At 43.2% G+C, this 23991-nt stretch overlaps 1 protein-coding gene across 1 annotated transcript in view; it reads left to right on the top strand.

Annotated features, from left to right (window-relative positions):
• LOC127653890 (gamma-aminobutyric acid receptor subunit gamma-3) overlaps positions 1-23991 on the top strand; it is a 232605-nt gene that overhangs the window by 171650 nt on the left and 36964 nt on the right. The gene's annotated exons all lie outside the window — the stretch shown is intronic.

Below are 23991 nucleotides of genomic sequence, written 5' to 3'. Positions count from 1 at the left end.
TATTTATTTACATAAATAGATGCGTCGCCGGACCCGCACCCCAGACCCCCGGCGTGAAATAGATGCAATGCCAGGGGGTTGGAGCACCCATCGCAGCAGTCGGGACAGGATGCCAGGCCACCATTTCCCTCACACACGTGGCCCAGGGAAGCCGGACTGCACTGAGGAAGACGCTGTCAAGGAGGGGAGCACGTTACAGCCGCCAGACCCCACCCATTATACCTGGGTCTTACCCTCCCATCACTACTCTTCCTTCACTTAGCCCCATTCACCACAAGGAGGCCAGATTGCCCTTTGCTTTGGACATACACCTACAGTGCCAAAGTTATCACCCGGATTGAGGCTAGTCACTATGCCACCAGGAGGACTTAGAGCGCGTTGGGAATTGGGCATGCCAAATTGGGGAGAAAAAAAGTAATTGTTTGTTGATTAGAGTCACCTATTTTAAAGGCATGATGGTGCCAACTGCGATCCTTCACGTCACTTTCTATGTGAAAGGGCCATTCATCAGCAAATTGCCTCTCATAATTGTGTCACCTTTGGTGTGCAAAGGCCTTTATGCAGACATTGCAAAGAGGGTGTCATAAAAGGAGCAGCAAAAAAATAGACAGCGTTAGACTCTACAGCATACCCACAGCTTGTTTAATCATAGCAAAGCGCTATTACTCATTTCACATGCAAAATTGTGTTTACTTAGAAGTCTTAAACACATAACAGAAAAAGTAGCAGCTTTATGATTTAATTGTAGATCTCATATTGTCTATTTTCTACCTTTAATACAACATCTATACTAACAATTTGCCAACAATATACAGTAGGTGTTCTGGAAACCAGGCCATGGATTACATTGCATGTATACACCAAGGGCACGGACAGCCTTGTAATTACTCTGCATGTCCAATGGGCTCTTGAAGGCTGCCTTCATTAGTAGGATGTCATAAATTACCTTATTCAGGAGTGATGGGAAATGGGTAATGCAACTATGGTGTTTGGAGTCTTTGTGATTCAAGCAAAGAAGGGTGTCACTAAATTGGATAAGTTGTTATCTCTGTGTAATATGTTTTCACACCTTCACATACCTTCTGTTTCTACCCTATCATACACATGCCTGGGCTCTCTACTCTCTATCTCATGATGAAATTATTTATTTTATTTGTGAATACATCCTGTACTCAAACGACCATTTAAAAAAATAATTAGCAGAATTACATATTATCAGAATATGTGTGGCAACTCAAAAGTATTTAATGCAGAGGTGCAACCAGCTAAAATGCGTGTTGCTAAAAATCGATGGTTTGTTGAGAAAGATTTAGTAAATAAAATAATTAATTAAGTAGTTCCAGGTCTTGACCACATAACGGTTGCATATCACTCTGCCAAGTTAACACAAATAACGGAAATGTTATATGCTAGCTTACAGTCCACCACAAAATACAGATCAAACCACAAACAAAAAGATCAAACATCAAACATAATGACAGACAATGTAGATTTTCCACAAATAACATTTAATATTTATGAAAAGCATGAGAATTTCAACAACTGGGAGGCAGCTGAATTGGACACTCCTGAAAAACTTTACAAACTAAAGAGACCATCAAAGGCTGTCGACAACAGCACACAAAATAAAACAATCAGCGATGAATAGCTAGACACGCTTGAGGGCGAGAAACACAAAGTAAACACACAAAAAATAAAAAACAGCTTGGGCAGTAAATGTTTTTAACAATTGGCTTAAAGCCAAAAATACTTCTGTGGAAGAGGTAGAAAGAGAGTGGACAAACACCCTTCGTGAGCTTTCTATGCCACAATCAGAAGCGCAACAGGCACTGAGTATTCAGTGTCAAGTTTTCTCTCCCTAAGAGCTAGACTGAACTGTTATATTTCTAAAGATAACATAATTGGGCAAACAGAATTCAAATCATCAAACAATGTATTTAGGGCCGTCCTGAAAAACGTTTGCAAGTTCAAATGTTGTCAGAGGCAGGGCTGGAGAGCAGGCAGATCATGTCTGTTACTGGTCACAAGTGCGAAACAAGCCTGAGAAGCTACTGGGCACCTTTGATAAAAGACAGAAAGCAATGGAGCATGATCCTGTCGGGAAACAAAAGTCCAAATGCCACAGAAAATCAAACCAACGATCCCAGGAAAAAACAAACTCCACTAACAAGCCGCCCCCTGAAGTTGATCTGCCGCTTTCCATGTCAAATTTTACAATTAATGGAAACATTCAGTTTAATTTAAATAAATAAACCATTGACAAATAAAATAAAGAAATATATAAATTAAATAGAATGAACAGAATAATTAAAGAGAAATTGGAATAAATAACTCTAAAAGCCTAGTTGTTTACAGTCTTTTACATTTCATGCTGATAAAATACAAATTAAATGAATAAATAAATATTGTCAGGCCTACTTGATCACTGCCTTTTTGGTTATTTAGAACAGCAGATAATAGAAAAATAAATAAATATTGACACTTGTTCACAGGCTTTTTCATTATTTATAACTAGATTTGTGAAAATAGAACAAATAAATACTGATACTTGTTCACTGGCTTTTCTATTTCATACACACACAAACAGTAGCTTGTTTCTCCAATATGTGCTTAAAAGCAGTGCATTCGCCACTGCTAGATCTAACATGACATTTTCGAACTAGCAATAAAGGCTTGAGCTAAATACACTTGATCAATACAACAGTTTCTATATTATCTGAAATATCTGTGGGAAACACCCTCACACCCCCCTCCCCCTCTCTTAAGCTCTCACACTGGCACACACTTGCGAGCAAGAAATAGAGCCATGTCAGTGCACACCTGCATCTCAGTGGGGTTAAAAACAGTTGTTAAGGTTTATGTAAGGAATAATTGATGCACTCGCTGCTGCTGATAATACGGGTATAAAATGGCACAGAGGATGCCAGCCATGGTGTGGAGCGCTCCAATTCTTTTGTAGTTTTTGTTTGTTTGTCCTGTGTTTAGCAATTTTTTCCAATCAGTTTTACCAAGTACGAACTGCTGAATATTCGGCAGCACATACCAGACAATCTTTTCCCGATTTTTGACTATTCGGACGCTTTGCTGGACATTTTAGTCAGAGGCGCAGCTGTGTTGATTAAGAGACACAGTTGAGGGAAGCGAGCCGGCGCTCTGGCCAGGCTTCGTCAGTGCAGCTTTCAAACAGTGTTGCGGAGAATTGATCTAGCAAATCTCCACTCTCTTCCTAACAAACAGACGAATTACATCTCCTCACCCATAAAAACCAGGACTTTTAAAACACTGCTGCCTTGTGCTTCACAGAAACCTGGCTGAGTGAAGCCATTCCGGACAGCGTATTACATCTGCCAGGCGTTCTGCTGCTCAGAGCGGATCACATCGTGTATTTTACGGGGAACACGAGAGGCGGTGGGATATGCTTTTATATCAGTGAAAGTTTGTGTACAGATGTAACAATGTTAAAGATGTGCTGTTCTAATTTGGAAGCACTCTTTATTAACTGCAAGCCTTTCTTCTTGCCACAGGAGTTTTCCTCGTTTATTCTGGTGAGTGTTTATATCCTGCCACACACGTGCGTGAATGCAGTGCTGCAATAGCTGGCTGATCAAATCACACGGGACAACAATACCCAGACTCAGTTGTTATTATTCTTGGGGATTTTAACAAAGCAAACCTCACACGTGAACTGCCCAAATACAGACAGCACATTACATGCCCAACCAGAGACAGAAATATACTGGATAATTGCCACACAACAATAAAGGTCCCTAGAGCAGCTTTGGGACTTTCTGATTAATGTCTGGTTCATCTTCCGATCTACCGGCAGAAACTTAAATCAGCTAAACCTAGCTGATTTAAGTATCCGGAAAGTATCCGTGCGCATAGACAGCTTTTCTTGTTCTTGATAATGTAATAAAGTGTTTTTCTTCAAGCGCGTGTCTGTGTGCCACGGGGTAAATTATTTGTAATATTAATTTGATAACAAGAATAGCCTAATAATAATAATAATTTAATACATTAATGGGAAAATGAGGCAATATCGTCTTGACATCATCAAAGGCATCAACTATTGCCGATCACTCTTACCATCGTCCATTCCTGAGATCATCGTCTGCCGGCACAACCCTAATGTGCATTTCTCTCTATAAATTAACTAAATGTTCAGACAGTCTCCTTGCAGGTTTTTCTGACACATTCAGAATCATTACCACTTTTTCCGGTGTCGCTGCTGCTCGCTTCATGCGTACACTTGTAAAATTTATATTTTAAAGGCTCATTATTACGGTTTAGTATTTCTCTGTAATGTAGAACAGTGTTAATAGTGTTACTTATAACATTCTTTCTCAGCCCTGGAACTCAAACCATTTTCTGATGCCCCCTCAAAAAATATATTCAAGTAGTTAAATTAATATCACAAACATGCGACTAGTTGACTAATGGCTTAAATTAACTCCTACTAGTCGACTAGGAAAATCTCTTGGGTTTGATTGATGAATATGTTTCAGTTTAATCCAATTCAAAGTACTTACATACCCATGACTTGTTTCCAACTATCCATGCTATCCGTGGTTTTCTTGGCTACAACTTCCACAGTTGTAATTCAAAACACTCGTGTGTGCTGTTCAGAATGTTGGTGTTATCAAGATGTTTCACATGATTGTTAAACTGCTCCATGGTACTTTAAAATAGCAAATTGTCATGTAAAATTCAAATGGGTCACATTCACAATGATATTGTTGTAAGCCCAAATTAATTGCGCATGAAATGCTAAAGAGCTGTGCCAAAACGGAGGCAACTATATATATATATATATATATATATATATATATATATATATATATATATATATATATATATATATATAATTATTATTATTTTTTATTATTTAATAATTTTATATTCACACACACAGGCATGCACACACACACAACTGGCACTGGTAATTACAAGGGTATTATGCTATAACTGTTTATGAGGCCATTTCTAGTGTCCCCATAATTAAAATCGCTTAAAAAAACAAACTATGTTTTTTTTTAATGTAAAACTTCTGAAAGTTTTTTGTGAGGGTTAGGTATAGGGGTAGCGTTAGGGAATAGAATCTGTAGTTCATACAGTATAAAAGCCATGATGTCTATGGAGAGTCCTCATAATGATAGCTGCACCAAAGTGTGTGTGTGTGTGTGTGTGTGTGTGTGTGTGTGTGTGTGTGTGTGTGTGTGTGTGTGTGTGTGTGTGTGTGTGAGCGTGTATTTATCACTTTGTGGGGACTAAATGTCCCCATAAGGATAGTAAAACCCGACATTTTTGACCTTGTGGGGACATTTTGTCAGTCCCCATGAGGAAAACAGCTTATAAATCATACTAAATTATGTTTTTTGAAAATCTAAAAATGCAGAAAGTTTTCTGTGATGGTTAGGTTTAGGGGTAGGGTTAGGGTCATGGGATAGAATATATAGTTCTCTTACGAGAGGTTCTCTCGTATTGCGTAAGCTAGCTTACGCTACGGGAAAGATTCATCTTTTCTGAGATATTGAAGCCAAAAAATTATCCTTAATTTTGTATCCACTGTCAACGCAGTGCAGCAGTTGCATACCTTGAGCGGGCTAGCTAGCGAGCTCATTGGTTGCTCTGCGGCAACTGCTGCAGCCTATAGACGAACTTGAGTGAACTCACGTCCAATGACAGGCGCCCGCGCCGTCACTGTATCAAAGCCCGCCAGAATGGGCGTGGCTAGAGTGCATATAAGCTTAAGTTGGTAGGCTGGAACCCTGATTTTCATCTATTCAGCGAAGCTCTTCGCATCTCTGAACTGCAGAAGCCGTGTCGCCGTTCGAGGGGCATCTAGCAAGCTTGGACAGCGCTCGAAGAAGCCGGCCGTCTTCGCCACCTTCAGCCATCCTGCGAGCTACGCCATCCGGCGACGTATCCTTTTTAGAGCAAGCTAGTTCCTCAGCGAACTTCACAAAAAGAGCAACGAGCGTCTTTTTAAAGATGCCTCGCACCACCTGCGCCTCATGCCGCGCCCCTCTCAGCGCCGGAGACCGCCACCTCATCTGCGCTCTCTGCCTGGGACTGGAACATGCAGAGCTCGCCCTCGCTGACGGCGGATGCGACCTCTGCGAGGAGCTTCCGATGTCGACCCTGCGGGCTCGACTCGAAGCACTCAAAACCGAAGCCGCCGCACCACCTTTCGTTTCGCCGCACAGAAAGAAGCGCCGCTCCCAAAGGCTGCCGGAACCGGTGTTAGAAGCGACTACCTCGCCGGAGCCTCTCCCTCGAGCCTCGCTTTCACCCTCCCCACCCCCCGGGACGCGCAGTTTCCGCCGAGCGGCCGCACTGTTGCCATCTCGGATGACGAGGCGGAGGATAAGGGCTGCTGTTCCATCCATGGCTTCGGACAGCGAGGAGTGGTCAGGCTCCCAAGCCTCCTCCTCGGCCCAGGAATCCAGCAGGACCCGCGCCGGAGTCGAGGAAGAACTAACGCGCCTCCTCACACAGGCCGTCGACCGCCTCGGGTTCGAGTGGTCACCGCACTCTGAGCAGGCTCCCAACAGACTCGATGGCTGCTTTCTTCAGAGCCGTCGCCACGCGGCGCCCGCGGCCCGGGCCGCTCCCTTCCTGCCGGAACTCCACGCCGAGCTCTCTAAATCGTGGAACGCACCTCTCTCAGCCAGGAACCGATCCCATGTCTCCACCTCTCTCGCTTCGGTGGACGGTGCCACCGAGAGGGGCTACTCTTCCATCCCCCCGGTTGAGGATTCGGTAGCAGCACACCTTTGCCCGCCCTCCGCGAGATGGCGGTCTAAGCCAGTTCTCCCGTCTAAGGCCTGCAGAACTACTTCCGCCTGTGTTGGCCGCGCCTCTGCCGCCGCCGGCCAAGCCGCATCTGCTCTGCATTCCATGGCCGCTTTACAGATCCTCCAAGCGGACCTTCTTCGAGAGTGGGATGAGAAAGGCAGGCACCCAGAGGCTGTTTCAGATCTAAGGAGCGTGACGGATCTCGCCCTTCAGCGCCACCAAAGCTGCAGCTCAAGCCCTAGGGAAGTGCATGGCCACGCTGACTGTGACCGAGAGACACCTATGGCTAACGCTAGCCGACATGGGAGAAGCTGAACGCTCCACGTTCCTCAACGCGCCGCTCTCTCCGTCCGGTCTCTTCGGTTCCGCGGTGAGTGGCATTGTTGACCGCTCGGAAGTCCAGAAAGCCACCCAAGCCATGAATCTCTTCCTGCCTCGTCGCGCTAGCTCCTCTGCAGGCCGCCCACGTGACCAGCCTCCTGCACGAGCCTCTTCACAGCCCCAGCTCAGCAAAGCCAGACTTCTCAGCGTCGACAGGGCGGCCGCCCTAGAACGCGCTCAGACAGCCGCCGCAGACCGCCGCCCCGCGGCCTCGGCCTAAGATTGCGCTGAAACCTGAGCAACCGAATCCTCCTAGCTTTGTTGAGGAAACGACGGCTCAGTCCCGCCGCGCCGGACCACCATCAAAGCTTCGCCCCTGTCAGTCCCCTTCTCTCAGGCTACTGCAGTGGTGGATTCAGCAGCCAACAAGCCGGTGATACTGCCCGCTTGCCTGCACTCAAATGCCGCTTTCACGGCGACCCAAAGAAATCTTGTAAAAGCAAACATGCCTTATGTGTAGAAAATGTGCCCACAATCCAGTGTTCACCCCTACACACAAGCATTACACTTCCCGTGTCCCTATCAGAGCCCACTCACATAAAGCGGGCACAGCCAGATCGCGTGTTAGAGTCAATAAACGCGCCCACTAATCCGCGGCGTGCCCTTCTCTGCCCGCTCTGTCACACGGCCAGCAAACACCTCTCTGTATGTAAGTCCCATGTCCGTGACTATGATCGCAAGCATCACTTCACAGATGTGACTCTTTCCCCATTCACCTCAATCGGAAGTCACCACAGAACAGCCTGTCCCTGCTGTCTGCAAGCAGCATAAGCACAGTAAGCTCACACATTCTGTTCAGCTCGCTGTGTGCGGCAATCAGGGCTGACTTGGCCATTCACCCTCTAGCGCTACGCTTCAAAGCGTGGAAAGCTATCCCAGGGATATCCAAATGGGTGTTAAGCATAATAAAACAGGGCTATTTGCTACAGTTCGATCGCCGCCCTCCCCGCTTCAGAGCGCGGCTCGAAACTACTGTGAACACGGAAGCAGCCTGCATGCTTCGCTCAGAAATAGCAAACCTTCTGTGCAAAAGGGCCATAGAGAGAGTGCCACCTTCTCTGAGCTGAGTCGGGTTTTACAGCCGTTATTTTCTTGTCCCCAAGAAAGACGGCGGCCTCAGACCAATATTAGATCTCAGGGTTTTGAACAAGGTGCTCACAAAAAGACCGCTCAAAATGCTTACAATCAGGAAACTCCTCGCGCATGATGCGCCAGGGGACTGGTTTATTTCTCTCGATCTGAAAGATGCCTACTTTCAGATTCAGATAAATCCCCGTCACAGGCCATTCTTGAGATTCGCCTCGACGGCCAGGTTTATCAATACACCGTCCTTCCGCTCGGCCTGTCTTTAGCACCCTGTACTTTCACGAAGTGCATGGATGCGGCGCCGCACCCTCGCGGAGTCAGGGCTTGCGAATTCTGAACTATTTGGACGATTGGCTGATTTTGGCACAGTCACATACGGAGCTTCTGTCTCACAGGACAGTTCTCCTCAGTCATCTGAACAGTTTGGGTCTTGCAGTCAATTGGACCAAGAGCTCACTACAGCCCAGTCAGGCAATTTCCTTCCTTGGAATAGAACTAGACTCCATGGCGATGACGGCCCGCTTATCTACACAGCGCGCGCCGTGTTCAGCGACTAGCCGCGTCCTTTCAGATGAACAGCCTCACGCCTCTGAAAAAATTTCAGAGAATGCTAGGTTACATGGCCTCAGCCGCAGCAGTACTTCAGCTGGGTTTACTGTGCATGCGCCGCTTCAGCATTGGCTAAACACCCAGCGTCTCGCCGGGCTTGGGCCACGGGCCGCCAGCCGATCAGAGTGACTCAGACCTGTATCTCAGCTCTGCAGCCCTGGGCAGTGGCCGAATGGTATCAGCGGGAGTGACGATGGGAGCTGTATCTCGCCGAAAAGTCATCTCGACAGACGCCCAACACGGGTTGGGGCGCGGTCCGCGAGGGCTCTCCGGTTTTTGGCCTATGGTCAGTTCAGGAAAAGCTCCTTCACATAAATTGTCTGGAAATGATAGCGGTCGAGCACGCCGCGGCGCTTCCTCCCGGTCATTCAGGGTCACCACGCCCTGGTCCGTTCGGACAACAGATCTGTGGTATCCTATCTAAACCGCCAGGGCGGTGTCAGATCCAGGAACCTCTTCCATCTGACAAAACGCATACTGAGTTGGTCCCAGTGCCACCTGCGCTCGCTGAGGGCGACGCGACGTGCCAGGCCACCTGAACGACGGCCCAGACAGACTGTCCAGAGACAATATTTCCCCAGGGGAATGGTCCCTGCACGCTCAAACAGTCCAGAAGTTATGGAGCATATTCGGCAGAGCAGAGATAGACCTTTAGCCAGAAGAGAACTTCACTGCCCAGTATTTTTCTCGAAAGCGAGGACGCGCTGGCCCAGGACTGGCCCAACCGCCCGCTTTACACCTTCCCTCCCGTCTCGCTATTGCCACAGGTAATGCAGAGGATCAGGAAACGCGCCACTCGGTGCTCCTCATAGCCCCGCTGGGAGAATCAGACATGGTTCCCGGAGCTTACGCAGCTGTCGCTGACAGCCCCGTGGCCCATTCCAGTGAGAGCAGATCTCCTCTCTCAAGCTCGCGGCACGATCTGGCATCCCCACCCAGAGCGCTGGGCGCTGCACGCGTGGGTGATCAACGACTACTCGTCGCTTTGCCAGAAGGAGTAATAAACACTATCATACACGCTAGAGCCCCTTCCACGAGAAGACTCTATGCGTCCAAATGGTCTGTGTTTTCAAAATGGTGCACCGACAGAGACCTGGACCCACAGACATGTGGGGTGTCGTCGCTGCTCGTGTTTTTACAAGAGCTGCTGGATAACGGCAGATCCCCATCCAAGCTCAAAGTGTACGTGGCGGCCGTCGCGGCGTTCACTGAACCCCTGCACGGCCAGTCACTGGGAAAAAACGAGCTGGTCATCCGCTTCCTCAGGGGAGCTAGAAGGATGAACCCCCCGCACCCCCCATCGGTTCCTATCTGGGATCTTTCCGTAGTTCTCGAAGCTAATCCCCCCTTTCGAACCGCTTCAATCCGTGGATTTGAAATACCTTTCACTCAAAACCGTTTTTCTAACTGCCCTGTCATCAGTTAAACGTGTGGGAGATCTTCACGCGCTGTCTGTCAGCGCTGCGTGTCTTGAGTTTGGACCAAGTGACTCCAAGGTCATTTTAAAGCCTAGACACGGCTATGTCCCCAAGGTGCTCGGTACTCCTTTCAGAGCACAAATCATTTCCCTATCGGCGCTGCCAGCATCCGATAGCGAACGCGACGCCAATCTCCTTTGCCCAGTCAGAGCACTGAGATTGTATACTGCGTGCTCCGCCTCTTTCAGACGCTCTGAGCAGCTTTTCGTTTCGTTCGGAGGGTGCACCAAAGGTTTCGCCGCCTCGAAACAGACACTGTCTAGATGGATAGTGGACGCTATTGCTGCCGCGTACGCGTCAAAAGAACTACCATGCCCATTAGGCATTAGGGCTCACTCCACTAGAGGCATGGCCTCCTCGTGGGCATGGTCCAGCGGGATTTCCATTCACGACATATGTGTGGCAGCGGGCTGGGCTTCCCCCTCCACCTTTGTCAGATTTTACAATCTGTAAGTGCCCGCCCTGCAGGCAAAACTACTAGCGGTTTAATACGCTACAGCTCCCCTGGTGAGCTGCACTGACGGGACACATTCCACACAGACCGGCACCGCCGCTCTGTCTTTCCCTTCCCACTATGTGCTTATGTATTACACACACACTGGCCCGCACTCTTGCCGGCCAAATATTATTCCCCCACTCACAAGGGCTCCCCCGGGTCCCCCCACCCCCGGGGCTCATGCAGTGGATGCTTGGCACGCACGGCGTTGACAATGGGTTCCCGTAGCGTAAGCTAGCTTACGCAATACTCGTTCCCTCATCTAGAGAGAACCGAGGTTACGTTAGGTAACCGATTCATTTGTACAGTATAAAAACCATTATGTCTATGGAAAGTCCCCATAAAACATGGAAACACAACAGACACCGGTGTTAGACATAATTTAGCGCAGGTTTAAGCACCCTTACAGCTTTTCTCTCACGGACAGGCGCTTGACCACACCCCGCTGCCACACACGGCTTGTAATAAAACATTTGCAGTAAATAGTAGCCTACCAAGAAAGTCATTGGTCACTATCTTCCTTGTCCAGTGCACTGAAACCACTGAAGTCATCTCCTTCGGTGTCGGAGTTGAATAGCCTCAGATTTAGTTGTATTTTGAGTCAATTCCTCACGCTGCTGTTTCCAACGTCTTATCATCGACTCATTAAGACCAAGCTCCCGTGCAGCAGCCAGATCAATCGCCTTCAACTTGAAAGCAGCATCATATGCGTTTCTCCATGTCTTTGCCATGGTGAGGGTGACAAAATTACTACCGTAATCAGAATGATGGGAAGTTTGAGCGCTTCGATTTAATCTAAACAGTATACAAAAAAGTTGTTTTGACCTTAACCCGTTCGGCAATTTCATTGGTCTAATGAAAGCTTCACGCGCAAAAAACTGAGCACGTCACAGAATGTTTTATATATATATATATATATATATATATATATATATATATATATATATAACATTTGAAAGCGGGAAAAATCCATATATTAGCCGCGTCATTGTATAAGCTGCGAGGTTCAAAGCGTGGGAAAAAAGTTGCGGCTTATAGTCCGGAAATTACGGTACACACAATTGGCTGCTGCTGGTTGCTCTGAGTGATATTTCTTCTTTACTGTATGCATTTTTGTAAGAATCTTAATAATTCTTACAAATAATTATTTGCAAGTTTTTGAAACCTTCTCTGCAGTCCCTCTAAAACACTGTAAAGGTTAAAATTGTCATCGTGTTGGAAAGGAGAATGAGCCATTTTAAGCAATCCCTCAAGCTTTTGGACACATTCAGTCCTTTTCTTCACCTCGCAGCTACTGTCTTCCATTTCCCAGCTGCATTCTCCATTTGTTTTTGTAAAACCAGTGCTGCATTCCAAACCCTGCATTTTTAACTCAGTTCATATGCAAATGAAGGTTAATGCCCATCAGACAGGACCTTGTGGACCCTTCTCATTTTAGTGACCACAAAGGAGTGAACATACTCTTGCTGAAATGCCTGCCCCATACCAGTCACACAGAAAATTGTCCCTCATCTGTACCCTGAGAGAAGCAATTTGCCAGAAAAAAATATTTTAATATTTCATACCTCAATGCCAGCAGAGCAGCTTGTCCTCTAAAGCATATTTAACAGACTGAAACATACAGACAGGAACTATTTTTCTGTAAACAAACCGACAAATGTAATGCTCCCCAACCAGTGTGTCTGTATCTGCCCTGAAGGGAATAAGGAGCATTCAAGTGTTGAACAGACCCAACACCATACATCATGTTCGTCCACACTGGTCTAGTTGAAACAAGCTGATGAAAGCAGTGGGCACCTTTCCGCCTATGCCACCTGCATCCTGGCAATAAGATTGCATAGGATCTAATGGCATTAAATTGGTATATTTCAACTGTTATAGACATTTTCTGGTTGAAAAGTGTGCTAGTCCTTTTTTATAATAAATACCACTTGGTTCGTTATTTTGTCATGAACTTTACATTTATGAATGAATGTTACATGTAGTATTTATGTAACACTTTTCTGACACTACACTCAAAGCGCTTTACACAGTGAACAGGGGACTTTCCACAACCACCACCAGTGTGCAGCATCCACCTGGATGATGCGACGGTAGCCATAGTGCACCAGTACACACACCAGCTATTGGTGGAGAGTAGAGAGTAGAGTTATAGAGTCATCTAATGCAATGACTAATGCAATACCATTCATACATTTTTAAGTTTGGCTTAAGTGTCCAAATGCTCTTTAGGGCTATGTACTACCCAAAGTGCCACAGTTCTAACCTTAACTGACTAAATCTAAATCTGTTAATTTTTGTATTTAATTTTGTATTAATTAATTTATTCATTATATAATTTTTTTTATTTTTATGCTATATTCAGGGCTCAACAATAAGGGCCAGTTGAATGGATTGGGAGCACTGCTGCATTTGTTGATCTTGAATGTATGTTTTTGTGCTGTACAAACATTTTTATGAAAATAGCTGTCATGGAAATCCATTATAGATGTACCATTTTTTTGGATTAATCTTTTATTGCAAATTAAACACCTAGTAATTTTAACTAATCATATTTATCTAAATGTTATTTTTTTTGTATAGTAAAGTAGCCTGTTTATTTATGTACTGTATATGTATGTGTATATGTGTAAATATTTGCATGAATGTAAAAATATTCAACAACTAAGACATAAACTAAACAGGTTTCACAGACATGTGACTAACAGAAGTGGAATAATGTGGGCTTGTTTCAACTAGACCAGTGTGGACGAACATGATGTATGTTGTCGTGTCTGTTCAACACTTGAATGCTCCTTATTCCCTTCAGGGCAGATACAGACACACTGGTTGGAGAGCATTACATTTGTTGGTTTGTTTACAGACAGGAATTTTTTTTTTGTATGTTTCAGTCTGTTAAATATGCTTTAGAGGACAAGCTGCTCTGCTGGCTTTGAGGTATGAAATATTAAAAATATTTCTTTCTGGCAAATTGCTTCTCTCAGGGTAAAGATGAGGGACAATTTTCTGTGTGACTGGTATGGGGGCAGGCATTTCAGCAAGAGTATGTTCGCTCCATTTTGGTCACTAACACGAGAAGGGTCCACCATGTCCTGTCTGATGGGTGATGTCTGGTATGGACCTGCCTTACAAAAGGCCTACAAGCACCTCAGTCCAGCATCTCTCAGCCTATTACTGACAGTCTGAGCACTGATGGAGGGATTGTGCATTCTTGGTGTAACTCAGGCAGTCATTGTTGCCATTCTGTACCTGTCCCGTAGGTGTAATATTCGGATGTATCGATCCTGTGCAGGTGTTGTTACACGTGGTCTGCCGCTTCGAGGATGATCAGCTGTCTTTCCTTTCTCCCTGTAGCACTGTCTTAGGCATCTCACAGAACGGACATAGCAATTTATTGCCCTGGCCAAATCTGCAGTCCTCATGCCTCCATGCAGCATCCCTAAGGCACGTGCACACAGATGAGCAGGGACATTGGGCATCTTTTTTGGGGTGTTTTTTAGAGTCAGTAGAAAGGTCGCTTTAGTGTCCTATGTTTTTATAAAGGTGACCTTAATTGCCTACTGTAGGTAAGCTGTCCATGTCTTAACAACCGTTCCACAGGTGCCTGTTAATTAATTGTTTATGGTTCATTGAACAAGCATGAAAAACATTGTTTAAACCCTTTACAATAAAGATCTGTAAAGTTATTTACATTTTTACAAAATTATCTTTAAAATACAGTGTCCTGAAAAGGGACGTTTATTTTTTTGCTGAGTTTATATATTTATACACACACACACACACACACACACACACACACACACACACACACACACACACACACACACACACACACACTGGCCTAAAGTTTGGAATAATGTACATATTTTGCTCTTATGGAAATAATAGTCTTTGCATAATGTGTCAGGACATTAATAATGTGAAAAATTACTATTACAATTTGAAAAACATGTTCAGAACTTATTAAACTAATTCAAAGAGTTCTCATTAAAAAATCCTCCACATGCAGCAATAACAGCTTTGCAGATCCTTGGCAAATCCTGGCTTTGCAGTTGCACTTGCCATAGATGTGGCTGTTTTGTCAGGCACTTCTCACACACCTTATAGGCTAGCTAATCCCACAAAAGCTCAATGGGGTTGAGATCCATAACATTATTTTCCAATTATCTGTTGTCCAATGTCTGTGTTTCTTCACCCACTCTAACCTTTTTTTTTTTTTTCTGTTTCAAAAGTGGCTTTTTCATTGCAATTCTTCCCATAAGGCCTGCACACCTGTGTCTTCTCTTTACTGTTGCACATGAAACTGGTGTTGAGCGTGTAGAATTCAATAAAACTCTCAGCTGAGGACATGTAAGGGATATATTTCTCAAACTAGAGACTCTGTCCTTATCCACCTTAGTTGTACATCTGGCATTCCACATCTCTTTCGGTCTAGAGCCATATGTCCTTTCTCTTTGAAGACTGCAGTGTACACCTTTGTTTGAAATTCAAGCACAAATTCAAGCATTGTATAGCCTTCTTTCCTCAAAACAATGATTGACTTCTGAGTTTCTAGAGAAAGCTGTTTCTTTTTTGACCTAATATTGACCTTAAGACATGCCAGTCTATTGCATACTGTGGCAATTCAAAAACAAACACAAAGACAATGTTAAGCTTCATTTAATGAACCAAATAGCTTTCATCTGTGTTTAATATAATAGCAAGTGATTTTCTAGTACCAAATAAGCAATTTAGATTGATTACTCAAGGATAAGGTGTTGGAGTGATGGCTGCTGGAAATGGGACCTGTCTAGATTTTATAAAAAATAACTTTTTTTCTGAGTCACGTGACACCATGCGAGGTTTCGGACATGTAAACAGTGAGGTCCGCGCACTTTGCTAGTTTTAACACTATTAATGTCATAAACCGGTGAGATTGGATACACTCTGTTCCATAACTGTCAAAGAATTCAAAATCCTCTGACTCTGGAGACATTATTACTGGTTCGGCACTTACGTGCTCAAGTGTGAAGCCTCCAAACGCGCTATGGCTTCGTGGTAACGCACTCAACAAGCCACGTGATAAAATGCGCAGGTTGGCGGTCTCAGACGCGGAGGCAACAGTTGGGAATTGGGCATTGCAAATTGGGGAGAAAATTAAAAAATGTATAATAAAGAAACACTTACATCAACGAAAGGTCTGTTTCCAGCCAAATTGAGAATAGATGCTAAGGATGGCCGCAAAACATTCACATGTCTCCTGCAAGCGATGTCCTTCATACATTCAGTGGAGTAAGTTATTTTGTGGTACTCACATTGCAGCCGAGTGGACTGACTGGACATTCACTTGCCTGTCCGAGGAAACTGAGTGCCTTTTTAGTTTTTTTGTGCTGGTTCCGCCTAGCAGCTGGAGTTTGTTTTGTGAAGTAATAGTCCTTTGGGGCAGCTTTGTAGATGAATCTGCATATTCTATGTGCATATGCCTCCTATTGTCTGGAGTTTGTTTTGTGAAGTACTTCTTGCAAGTCATTGGTGTGATTAGGTAATTTGTTGTAAATCATGTAGCAGCCGAGTGGGCCGGCTCAATGAACATTCGTTTGACTGTCCAAAAAAACGGAGAGCCTTTTTTATGCTGGTTCCGCCTAGTGGCTGGAGTTTGTTTTGTTGAGTAACACCTTCAGGACAGTTATGTGGATGAATCTACATGTTCTTTGTTTTTATTCCAACTATTGGCTGGAGTTTGTTTTATAGATTATCTTTTGTTGTGTAATTCTGTCTCACAAACACGAGACTTGAGCAATCCGTTGGTGTAGTTGTCATGGGGGCTCTCGTAGGCGTACATGGACTATTTGAGTTTGGAGGGATGGACGCCAGTTGCCGCTACCGTGCACAGAGTTAATGCACAAGTTTTTCTTTTTACTGTTTGTTTGGTTCGGGGGGAGGTTTGACGTTTAATTGTTACACTAATGTTAGAATGTGGTCTAAATAATTTTGTTTTTGACACACAATCTATTTTTTTCTATTATGTCAAAATGTCAAATGCTAATATGAGTGGATTATCTTGTCTCCACGTGGAATGTGAATGGGTTGGGGCACCCCATAAATAGAAGGAAGTTGTTTTCTCTTCTTAAACGTAAGATATATGATATAATGTTTCTTCAAGAAATGCATCTTCCCCCACAGGAAGCTGAAATATTTGGGAAGATATGGGGTGGACATGATTTCTTTAGTGCTGGCTCACGTAAGAGCAGGGGAGTCAGTACACTGATAAGCATCTACAATTCAAATGCCTCAAACAGATACATTATTGTTTTAGCAGAAGTCCAGGGGCAAAGTCTTATTCTGGCTAATATTTACACACCTAACGTTGATGATCAGGGCTTTTTTATAGATGTTGAAGGGAATCTGCAAGCTGTTGGTACACTCGTGATTTAATATTGGGAGGAGACTCAGGTCTTGATAATAGTGAAGCAAAAGTGTGTAAGCCCCCTAGACCAACATTGACGCTTCACAGGATGGTAAAAATCTTGGTCTTACAGATATTTGGAAACTTTTGAACCCATTTGGTAGGGAATATAATTTTTTTTATCAGTCCATAAGATTTATTGTAGAACAGATTTTTTTTTTATGTCTAAGTCCCTCATTTCATCTGTTGTTGATTGCTCAATTGGAAATATTCTAGTCTCAGATCACGCCCTGGTGAGTTTAGAGGTGTTGCCACAGATGGAGAAAATTAAATCATATAGTTGGCACTTTAATGTATGCAAAATCCTGAATTTTAAAAAATGTTAAAGGCTGAAATCAGTGTTTATATGTAGATCAACTGGTCTTCAGTATCCTCTGTGGGAATGGCTTTGGAGGCACTTAAGGTGGTTCTTAGGGGCCAGATCATACAGTGTTCCTCATTCACCAAAAAATCAAAGCACGAGTTGGAAGGGAATATTAAAAGTGCAGAGGCAGAGCTGAAGCACCAAATGTCGTCTGATGGCCTCAGATAATTGACCCGATTGAAATACAGGTATAATACTATTTTGTCACGGAAGATGGAGTTTTGGCTATTCAGGGCAAGACTGTCATACTTTGAGTCGGACGACAAGGTAGGAAAACGTATGAATATATATATATATAAAACAGAAAGAGTCTTTTTCTACCATTGCATCAGTGAAATCTTTTGGTGGTGAAAAATGTACCTCAGCCATTGATATTAATAATGCTTTTACAGAATTCTATATTGATTTCTATAGTTCCACGTCTTCATCTACTGATGACGACAAACTTTGTGGAACCATTAGAACTTCCTAAACTGAGTGCTGAGCAAAATTATTATTTTGATACTGAGATAACCTTGGAGGAGCTTGGCAAGGTAATTAAGGCTCCAGGGCTAGATGGTTTTTTAGATTATATGCTACAGAAATTGCTCTGCTTTTGCTATAAGTTTATACGGAATCATTAAAGAATGGAAAGGTTCTCCAACCATGACGCAAGCCCGGATCAGTCTGATTCTTAAAAAGGACAAAGGTCCAAGCGAGTGTAAGAGTTACCCTCCAATTTCCCTGATCCAGCTAGATGTTAAAATATTGCCAAACATTTTGGCTAACTGATTAATTAAAGTTATGACATCTTTTATACATATAGATCAGGTGGGGTTTATTCAGGCCGTAGCTCTTCTGACAGCATTAGCCGTTTTATCAATGTCATGTGGTCAGTGGCGAATGATAAGACTCTGGTCGCTGCCATCTCACTTGACACAGAAAAAGCATTTGATATAGTAGAATGGGTCTATCTTTATAAGATTTTGGAAAGGTACAGGTTCGGGAAAACTTTTAATGGATGGATTAAGTTACTTTAAAGACACCCGGAAGTGGCGGTACAAACTAATGTATTAATATGATTTTACTCTGGATAGTGGCATGCAGCTGGGTTGCCCTCTTTCACTATTATTGTTCTGTCTTGGCCTGGAACCATTAGCAGTCACGATAAGAAAGGAGTAGGATTTTCCAGGGGTGGTGGCGGGAGGTGTGGCGCACAAGCTTTTGTTTTGTAATCTTGGTTAAACCCAAGTTTTTTTTGGTGGTGTGTTAAGATCCAAGAATTTTGGTTGAAGGTTTAGAGTTTTATGTGTGATGTATTAGGCACTCAGATTTCATTTTGTCCCAGACTCTGTATTTTAGGCGATGGGGTGGTCATAGCACTGTTGGGCCTCATGTATTCAGATACAAGACAAAGGCAGACTTAACAAAGTCGTAAAGCCTGACTGATAAAAACCATGCCAAAATCAAACAAATAGAGTAAAAAAAAGACTACAAATACCAAGAAGCCTTGCTCATTTTACAACTGTGTGAAATTCCAAAGGATCGAACTCTCAACTCCTATTGGATGAGGCGCTCAACAGAACGCCCCTCAACCATGATGTCATCAGGAGTAGAAATACCTCTGGGGTCCTTCTGAGCATTGCTTCCAGCGACTTTGCATGCCATGTGTAGACGCAGCTCATCGCTGCTTTCAGGTGTCGCCTCATTGCACAAGGAAGTAACGTACAACTTGACACTGTGGCCATACAATCTCCATCTTGCCTGGACGAGCTGAGATTACTCTGTGTTCCACCGAACACTAACGGATCCGAAGGAGACAGCCAAGCAATCCGCATCTTCATCCGTTTGCCTGTAGAAGTGAAGAAAGAAGATTTCTCTTCCATCTTCAATCGAGTCGGCGTCACCGATTTCTCCGCCAGCCCGCCGAGAATTGGCAGCCGTACCGCCCGCCAACAGAGCGAGGAAACGGCCTCCCGTCATCACCTGAACCTCGAAGAACCGAGTCGGAGTCAAATGACGGATGAACACACATTCTCTTCACGTCCTCACATAGTTCAAGTAAGAGGTTATGTCTGGGCAGAGATAGAATATTATAGTGTGTTATTCTTGTGTATCAAGGTTATTGCTTGTACAGTTTACGGACCACCGAGTCTGCTCATTGCTGTTAATAATACTTAAGGTATTATTATAACATACTGTTATCACAAATGAGATTTGCTGTGTTGTAATCCAACCACGTTGGACTGTTGCATATTTACGCAATCACGGATGAGACCGGCACACTTTACTTATCCATTAAAGGACCAAAGACCGCGGGACGGATTACGAGCCATTCACCTCGAGTGATAAACCAACAGTTTGTCTCCCACGATCGCGAAACCGGCTTCGGCGCCGCCACTTTATTGTCTCTCGTACTAACCGCGCACACACACACACAACCCCTCACAAACATTTGGATAGTAGATAACTTTTTGATAAAGCTCAGCCTTGTCCCCAAGTTATCGTTCAAGCGGAGACACGTGGTAAACGGGCAGATGACATTAACCGGCTTCTCTCTGCCCACATTTGCGGCCATACTCTCTGGCCAGAAATCTCATGTGATGTACTCTCCACGAAAGCCATTTAATGCGCGTCACTCCACACACAAACACACACACACCTTCCTCACATGTTATATGCTTACTTTTGATTACTATATCTAATCATGTCACTGTTTAGTTTGTAGTTGAAAGTTGGAATTGTATTGACTACATTGAATTGATCATTAATTGATGTTACTGCATCAATAAATGTTTTTATTTCTCAAAGAGAAGTGTTTTGTGATGTTGTTTGGGAGAAATGATGTTCTCCAGACATCAATTTTCCTAAGAGAACAATCTAATATTGAGACTGTTATACTGTCTGGTTATTAGTCCCTGATTCCAGGGTGGTGCCCCTGCGATATTAATCCTTATGAATATTTTATTGATTTTGATAGTTGACAATTATCTTTGATTATTGTTGAATTTGAAGGATCAATAAGCTAGTGTTAATTCTAATTAATGTTCCATTAATTTTAGTAATTGATGATTATCTTTGATAATAATTAATATTCTATTGAATTTCATAATTGATGGTTGTTTTTGATGATTGTTGATTTAAAGGATTTTAAAGCTAACATTGATTCTAATCAGTATTCTATTGATTTTAATAATTGATAATGATCTATGATAATTATTAATTATTGCTAATAACCAAACCCACTCCTCAACGCAGAGCCCTACAACACTAACCAGTATTATGATCAGCAGGCAAATTGTTTTAAGTGGATGGATGTAGGCCGGTGCACTCTCATTTCAAGAATGGTGAACGGAAATGGGGAGGGTGGCGGCTTTTAAGGAAGTGTTATGTAGAAGGCTGGGGAATTGGGATTTGTTTAATGGTAAATGGGGTAGCTATTTGGCGTTTTTGGAGGGCTCTCGTGGAGGGACAGTGGAGAGAGAAGTTTAGTTTTAAATGTGTGTAATTGTAATATAATCTTGTCTGTAATGTTGTCTATAATCATGTGTGACCACAGAGACATTGTTGAGGGTCAGGGTGGTGTTAGGAATTGTGAGGGGGAGGGGTAATAGTAGGGGTTAAATGTTGATTCTGTGTATATGTGTTTTGCTTTTATTTGTTATTTATATGAATCAATAAAAAATGTTAATCATAAAAAATACTTTTTTCAAATAGTGATGGTGCTGTTTTTTACATCAGTAATGTCCTGACTATATTTTGTGATCAGTTGAATGCCACTTTGGTGAATTAAAGTACCAATTTCCTTTCCAAAACGCCAAAATCTGTACATTATTACAAACTTTTGGCCACCTGTGTGTGTGTGTGTGTGTGTGTGTGTGTGTGTGTGTATATATATATATATATATATATATATATATATATATATATATATATATATATATATATTATGGTACACATACATACATCGCTAATCAAATTTAAGTTGTTTTGGGCAAGTAAAAATCTGAACTAGCATGGCACAAAAAAAATCTTTATTGTTGAGACCTGTAATTATCTGCTTGTGAATATGAATAAACCAGACAGAGGTACAAAATTGAACAATTGTTATTATTCACTTGCCATACTATTATGGACACTATAAAGCCACATTTTTCTGATAAAGCAAAACCCTTTGTTACCATGCAACAAGCATCACATGCATTAAGCAACATGGCCTAAATACTTTTCAGAGATCCAAGTACATGCCACTGGTCATGAAACAATGTACAGGTTGTAGTGAAGATGGAGTGTTCAGACTCATTTAAAAGGTGGGGAAGTGCTGGGTGTGTCTGCAAATCATGCAAAAACCACCTTTTCTGGCCCTAACTGATGGGAGCTGCTTTTCTGCCACATAGAATTGTCTTATTGCCATTAACTCTGCAAATTGCTTTGACCCCCCTTCATGATCCGCTTGCTGGGGGACGACATTACCATCAAGGTCTTTATCCTCTGCATAGAGGCAGACATGAATGTACAAATGCTCTGATGACATATCAACTTAGATATAGCATATCCGTTTTCTAGACATTTGATGGATTTTGGGGGTTATTAACTGCAGTTTCCTGGGACTCATTTACTTACATTAAGCACAATGTCTGAATAAAGATAGCTAGTGTCTGCAGGTTCACAATATTGTATGTGCGTAGGAATGTGTGAAAAATTTGATAGGTGACACAAAATATAGAAGTGACTTTCGATGCATTTAACAAGGTACTCAAAATTAATAATTTCCAATAATTTTCCCAGTCATATTTGATTGGTAGGTTATTTCACAGCTTTTGGTGAAGACTTTTGCTGTGCAGCACACAAATCCTATTAAACCTGTCGTTTGTGTCAGTATTGGAAAATTCACTAGCTTGTTCCCATTCTTCAGTTAATTTGTTTTTTTACCTTCTCCACTCTTTTATCATCTGAAATACACTTGTGGTTACATCTCTGTCTTTGCAATGTTTCAGATGTTGTAATAAGATTCTATTATGGAAGTTCAAAAAGTATTTTCTCATTCTGTTTTATGTTCAAACAAGCAATTTACAAAATTCAAATGACTAGCATAATCCGACACTTAAAATGTCCATGAAACCAGAAGACCTACCCATTATCTTTTTTTAGTTAGGTAGTTGAAAGTTTTAGAATTTAATGATTTATACTATGGTATATTTTACTGAAAATTAAAATATATTTCCATGAAAACTGAGCTTTGATTAAAAAAGCAATCAGTAATATTGTGAGTTTAACAATGACTGTATGCCATGTTTTAATTTGAGTGACACGCTCAGACACCAATTACTGTGTTCATCTTGGCCAGAATAATGTTTGCCAGAATTGGCTGAAGTTCATTAAATAGGGGACAGCTGTGATTACCTTTTGATCATGCAGATCTTCCTGTCTGCAACACAGTTCTTTCTTTCAACCACCACTAAATGAGCACACACAGATCTCTTAATACTTTGATGTCAGACGAGTTGGTGTGGATTAATGATTAAGTAAAAAAACTATTTTTGCTGTGCTCAAGCAGGACTAAAGGGGATCATGCTCTGCTTCAGTATGTCACAGTACATGTTGGTATTCATGGTTCCCTCAATGAACTGTAGCTCCCCAGTGCCGGCAGCACTCATGCAGCCCTAGACCATGACACTCCCACCACCATGCTTGACTGTAGGCAAGACACACTTGTCTTTGTACTCTTCACCTGGTTTCCTCCACACACGCTCCTCGCCAAATTAGTTTATCTTGGTCTCATCAGACCACAGGACATAGTTCCAGTAATCCATGTCCTTAGTCTGCTTGTCTTCAGCAAACTGTTTGCGGGCTTTCTTGTGCATCATCTTTAGAAGAGGCTTCCTTCTGGGACGATAGCCATGCAGACCAATTTGATGCAGTGTGCAGCGTATGGTCTGAGCACTGATAGGCTGACCCCACACCCCTTCAACCTCTGCAGCAATGCTGGCAGCACTCAAACATCTATTTCCCAAAGATAACCTCTGGATATGACGCTGAGCACTCGACTTCTTTGGTCGACCATGGCGAGGCCTGTTCGGAGTGGAACCTGTCCTGTTAAACCGCTGTATGGTCTAGGCCACCACCTTGGCAGCTCAGTGTCAGAGTCATGGCAATCTTCTTATAGCCTAGGCCATCTTTATGTAGAGCAACAATTCTTTTTTTTTCAGATCCTCAGAGTTCTTTGCCATGAGGTGCCATGCTGAACTTCCAGTGACCAGTATGAGGGAGTGTGAGAGCGATGACAACAAATTTAACAAACCTGCTCCCCATTCACACCTGAGACCTTGTAACACTAACGAGTAACATGACACCG

The sequence above is a fragment of the Xyrauchen texanus genome, chromosome 13 (genome assembly GCF_025860055.1).
Source record: "Xyrauchen texanus isolate HMW12.3.18 chromosome 13, RBS_HiC_50CHRs, whole genome shotgun sequence".
In the NCBI taxonomy this organism is placed as follows: Eukaryota; Metazoa; Chordata; class Actinopteri; order Cypriniformes; family Catostomidae; genus Xyrauchen; species Xyrauchen texanus.
The sequence above is the reverse complement of the archived record's forward strand: the minus strand, read 5'-3'. Positions and strand labels throughout refer to the sequence as shown.